Genomic DNA, 6,000 nt, shown 5'->3' with positions numbered 1-6,000 from the left:
GTAGCTAACCAACCAGGTTCAAGCTAGCTAACATTAGGCTCTAACTAGCCAAGCAAACGGCTCTGAGATACGAATAATAACATCATACATGTAACGTTAGCTAGCGAGCCAGCCAGCCAAAGTTAGCTAGTTTCCTGAAACGAGTCACATTTAGAAAATGTTATATTTAAGTTTGACCTAATATTACCACAACATTCTTATCATGCAAATTTGTAGCTCCTTAAAATATAAGAAGGCAGATTGAAATACATCCCCATTATAATTCTCTCTAAATGTAATGACAATTCACATTTGAAGGTGATATAGAGACCCATGCCTTTTTTTTTACACTTCATATGTTGACAATCTGCACATTATATCATTCATAGGACATTTGAACAGCATTTAATCATACAAACAGAAACATATTTTTTACACTGCATATGTTGACAATTAGCACACATGGGGTTTAAATCTGCAATGTTTGGTTCCCAAGCCAGGTCTTTTATTCTCTGTGCCACCAGGGAAGCTCGCTTACATCTTATGTTTTCAGTATATAGCCATGGCATTATGGTCAATCAGGAATTCCATGCTTCCTTTCAATCATTCTTAGACATAACTAACCCAGGGAAATACTGGTAACTGGGTTATTGACCATCACTTCACCCATCTTTATATGCAGCATACTTCTGGGCCCATATTTACAAGGTATCCAAGACTATGAGTGCTGATCTAGGACCACTTTAGCTTTTCAGATAATAAAAAATAAGACGGGGAACCATATCAAACGTCTCAAAGTAGGAATGATATTGCATGCATTTTTTAAGTTGAACAGTATATTTTCACACAATGTTGAACTTATTTAGGCTTGCCATAACAAACGGGTTGAATCCTTATTGACTCAAGACATTTCAGCTTTTCATTTTTTATTAAAAACACAATTCCCCTTTGACATTATGGGGTATTGCGGCCAGTGACACAAAATCTCAATTTAATCAATTTTAAATTCAGACTGTAACACAACAAAATGTGGAAAAAGTCAAAGGGTGTGAATATTTTCTGAAGGCACTGTACCAGTATATCCCTGGGTTAGTTATATCTAAGAAGGTTGAAACGGAAGCATGGAATTCCTGATTGACCATACTGCCATGGCTATATACTGAAAACATAAGTTGTAAGTGAGCTGGCCAGTTAGCGCATAGGATAAAAGTCTTGACTTGTAAACCAAACATTGCAGGTTCAAACCCCACATGTGCAGATCGTCGACATCTAAAGAGTAAAAACATATGAATGTGATTTAATGATGTTCAGATGTCCTATTGAATAATCCATGTTGAACAGGCCAAAATACTGATCTCTAACTTCATAAATGTGTTCTTTAGTGATTTACTTTGTTATCTAGACTCAGTTTATTAGGTACACCACCCCGTTCACAAACATGGTTTGCTCCTACAGACAGAGAGTCAAGTGGCTGTAGCTTGCTATATAAAGCAGGCATCAAGGCATTCAGTTACTGTTCGATTGAATGTTAGAATGGGCAAAACGAGCGACTTGAGCATGTTATGATCGCCAGTGCCAGGTGTGCCGTTTCCAGTATCTCAGAAACGGCTGGACTCCTCGGCGTTTTCACGCACAACAGTGACTAGGGTTTACTGAGAATGGTGCAACAAACAAAAAACATCCAGTCAGCGGCAGTCCTGTGGGCAAAAACAGTTAGTTGATGAGAGAGGTCGAAGGAGAATGGCAAGAATCGTGCAAGCTAACAGGCGGGCCACAAACAGACAAATAACAGAGCAGTACAATAGTGGTGTGCAGAAGGACATATCAGTACATACACACAAACTATCTAGGTCAAATAGGGGAGAGGCGTTGTGCCGTTATGTGTTGTTTTATCTGCTTTTTGAAGCTGGGTTTGCTGTTCATTTAAACAATATGAGATGGAAAGGAGTTCCGTGCAATAATGGCTCTATATAATACTGTACGCTTTCTTGAATTTGTTCTGGATTTGGGGACTGTGAAAACACCCCTTGTGGCAAGTCTGGTGAGGTAAGTGTGTGTGTCAGAGCAGTGTGTAAGTTGAATATGCAAACAATTTGGGATTTTCTTATAAAAAGACGAAGTGATGCAGTCAGTCTCTCCTCAACTCTTAGCCAAGAGAGACTGGCATGCATAGTATTTATATCAGCTCTCTGATTACAATGAAGAGCAAGACGTGCCGCTCTGTTCTTGGCCAGCTGCAGCTTAACTAGGTCTTTCCTTGCAGCACTCGACCACACGATAAGATAAGAGTGCTGCAAGGAAAGACCTAGTTAAGCTGCAGCTGGCTTCATCTGGAATGCTTTTCCAACAGTCTTGAAGGAGTTCCCACATATGCTGAGCACTGGTTGCCTGCTTTTCCTTCACTCTGCCGTCCGGCTCATCCCAAACCATCTCAATTTGGTTGAGGTCAGGGGATTGTGGAGGCCAGGTCATCTGATGCAGCATTCCATCACTCTCCTTCTTGGTAAAATAGCCCTTACACAGCCTGGAGGTGTGATGGGATGGCGTATCGCTGCAGAATGCTGTGGTAGCCATGCTGGTTAAGTGTGCCTAAATAAATCACAGACAGTGTCACCAGCAAAGCACCCCCACACCATAACACCTCCTCCTCCATGCTTTACGGTGGGAAATACACATGCGGAGATCATCCGTTCACCCACACTCGTCTCACAAAGACATGGCGATTGGAACCAAAAGTTTCATATTTGGTTCTCCAGTCCAAAATACACATTTCCACCGGTCTAATGTCCATTGCTCATGTTTCTTGGGCCAAGCAATCTCTTCTTCTCATTGGTGTCCTTTAGTGGTGGTTTCTTTGAAGCAATTCGACCATGAAGGCCTGATTCACACAGTCTCTACTGAACAGTTGATGTTGAGATGTGTCTGTTACTTGAACTCTGTGAAGCATTTATTTGGGCTGCAATTTCTGAGGCTGGTAACTCTAATGAACTTATCCTCTGCAGCAGAGGTAACTCTAGGTCTTCCATTCCTGTGGCGGTCTTCATGAGAGCCAGTTTCATCACAGCGCTTGATGGTTTTTGCGACTGCGTTTGAAATGTTCCGTATTGACTGACCTTCATGGCTTAAAGTAATGATTGACTGTCGTTTCTCTTTGCTTATTTGAGATGTTCTTGCCATAATATTGACTTGGTCTTTTACCAAGTAGGGCTATCTTCTGTATACCAACCCTACCTTGTCACAACACAACTGATTGGCTCAAACGCATTAAGAAGGAAAGAAATTCCACAAATTAACTTTTAACAAGGCACACCTGTTAATTGAAATGCATTCCAGGTGACGACCTCATGAAGTTGGTTGAGAGAATTCCAAGAGTTTGCAAAGCTGTCATCAAGGCAAAGGGTGGGTATTTGAAGAATCTCAAATATAAAATATAATTTGATTTGTTTAACACTTTATTGGTTACTATGTGTTATTTCATAGTTTTGATGTCTTCGCTGTTATTCTACAATGTAGAAAATAGTAAAAATAAAGAAAAACCCTTGAATGAGTAGGTGTTCTAAAACTTTTGACTGGTAGTGTAAGTTCTCAACAACAGGTTATGGTCAATAATATAGAAGGCTGCACTGAAATCTAACAGTACAGCTCCCACAATCTTCTTATTATCAATTTATTTCAACCAATCATCAGTCATTTGTGTCAGTGCAATACATGTTGAGTACCCTTCTCAATAAGCATGCTGAAAGTCTGTTGTTAATTTGATTACAGAGAAATAGCATTGTATTTGGTCGAAGACAATTTATTCCAACAGTTTGCTAAGAGCTTGCAGCAAGCTGATTGGTCTGCTGTTAGAACCAGTAAAGGCCGTTTTACCACTCTTGGGTAGCGAAATTACTTTGGCTTCCCTCCAGGCCTGAGGACAATGACTTTCGTCTAGGCTCAGATTAAGATATGACAGATAGAGTGGCTATAGATTCAGCTACCATCCTTGTCAATGTCAGCAGGTTTGTCATTATTGATAGATAACGAGACTTTCTCCACCTCTCCAACACTAACTTGACAATATTCAAACTTGCAATGCTTTTCTTTCATTATTCGTTTTTTTATGCATGAATACGATGGCTCACTGTTCATTGTTGGCATTTCCTGCCTAAGTTTGCCCACTTTGCCAATTAAGTAATCATTAAAATTATTGACAACATCAAATGGTTATGTGATGAATAAGCCATCTGATTCGATGAAAGATGGAGTTGAATTTGTCTTTCTGCCCATAATTTAATTTAAAATACTGAAAAGTTTATTTCCATCATTCTTTATATAGTTGATCTTGGCTTCATAAGAATGAGCGTAAAGGCCACCAACCAACAGATCTGCTGGCTCCACCTAGTGGTACCAACACATTTCAGTGCATATTAATGCATAAACCTGGAGGACTCCAATAATGAAATAAAAGTTATGGCTCACAAATTATAAAACCATTTCTTAAAAATAAAAACACATCAAATAAACACAAAACTGTTTCTTTCAATATCCGTGTTTTTGCATGTATATTGATTGATTAATTAATCAATTAATGTATCTTGCACAAAGATAAATAAAAAATCTAAACTAATCCATTCTGTTTGTTAGACTTATTGCACCCATTACTGAAATGGTTGTTCCAGTTTAGATGGTTTAGGTCATCTCATTCATTCATACTTCGAACCCTGGCAATCATTCTGAATGCCGATTGTGGGAATCCACATTGGCTGGATTCCAATAGGAATTAAACGTCACTTTGCAAGCCAGCATAATGTGACTTGTTGCAGGTTTTTCTTTAGCTTATGCTGGTCACCAGTGTCCAAAACACAGCGAAGGCTGATCACCAGCAAAAACACAATGAAGGCTGGTCACCAATGAAAACACAACAAAGGCTAGTCACCAGCGAAAACACAACAAAGGTTGGTCTGCCAACATAACCAGCTAGACCATGCTGGTTGTCCAGTATAACCAGTTAGACCATGCTGGTCAGACCAGCTCGACCAGTTAGACCATGCTCGTCAGATCAGCTTGACCAGCATCCGACCAGCACTGACCAGCATAGACCAGCATGGACCAGCTTGTAATATATGCTGGTCTATGCTGTTTATTTTCAGAAGGGTGGGCCTACAATACAGTCCTCAAATGCGAAGGACATTCAATCTGGAGAGGAACATAAAGGGGATGTATTCCAATCGGCTTTCTTATGCTTTAAGGAGCTATACGTTTGCATACTGAGAATGTTGTGGTAATATTAGGTAAAACTTAAGTATAGAAATGTTCTAAATGTTCTTGAAATGTTCTGAGGAACTCCAAGACATGAAATGTATATGGCGCGAACATCAGTGCAATATTATGTTAAGCCTAAAACAAATGTGCTATGAATGTCATAAAAATCTGACTTATTTGGAAATTGTGTAACATTATGCAACATTGTGGGAATGTTCTGTGCAACCTTCGTGAATATCAGAAGAATATTCTTGCAACATCCTGTGTAACCTAACTTGAACATTGTATGAATGTCATCACAAGTGAGCATATTTTGTGTTTTGGGAACATATCTCTTGTAATGTATCCACACTGTTCCCACAACCTAATTACATGTTCTGGGAATCTTTAAAGAACTAAGAAAGGCTGTTCTGTCAACTTTATTGCAACATCAAAGGAATTTTTTTGCACCCTAATATAAACATTATCTGAATGTCAGCACAACTGGACAGTTTTTGTGTTTTGGGAACCTATCTCTTGTCATAACCCCACAATGATCCCACAACCTAAAGAAGCATTCTGGAAACCTATAATGAACAGACAAAATGTGTTCTGGGAACGTTCTTTTGACATCAACTGAATGTTTTTTGTACCCTAAAATTTACATTGTAGAATCATCCGCACAACTGGACAGTTTTTGTGTTTTGGGAACATATCTTTTGTGATGTCCCCACAATGTTCCTACCAGACTGTTCCCACAACACAATTAAACATTCTGGGATCCTTTAAAGAACAGAC

This window comes from Coregonus clupeaformis, chromosome 24, assembly GCF_020615455.1.
Source record: "Coregonus clupeaformis isolate EN_2021a chromosome 24, ASM2061545v1, whole genome shotgun sequence".
NCBI lineage: Eukaryota > Metazoa > Chordata > Actinopteri > Salmoniformes > Salmonidae > Coregonus > Coregonus clupeaformis.
The sequence above is the reverse complement of the archived record's forward strand: the minus strand, read 5'-3'. Positions refer to the sequence as shown.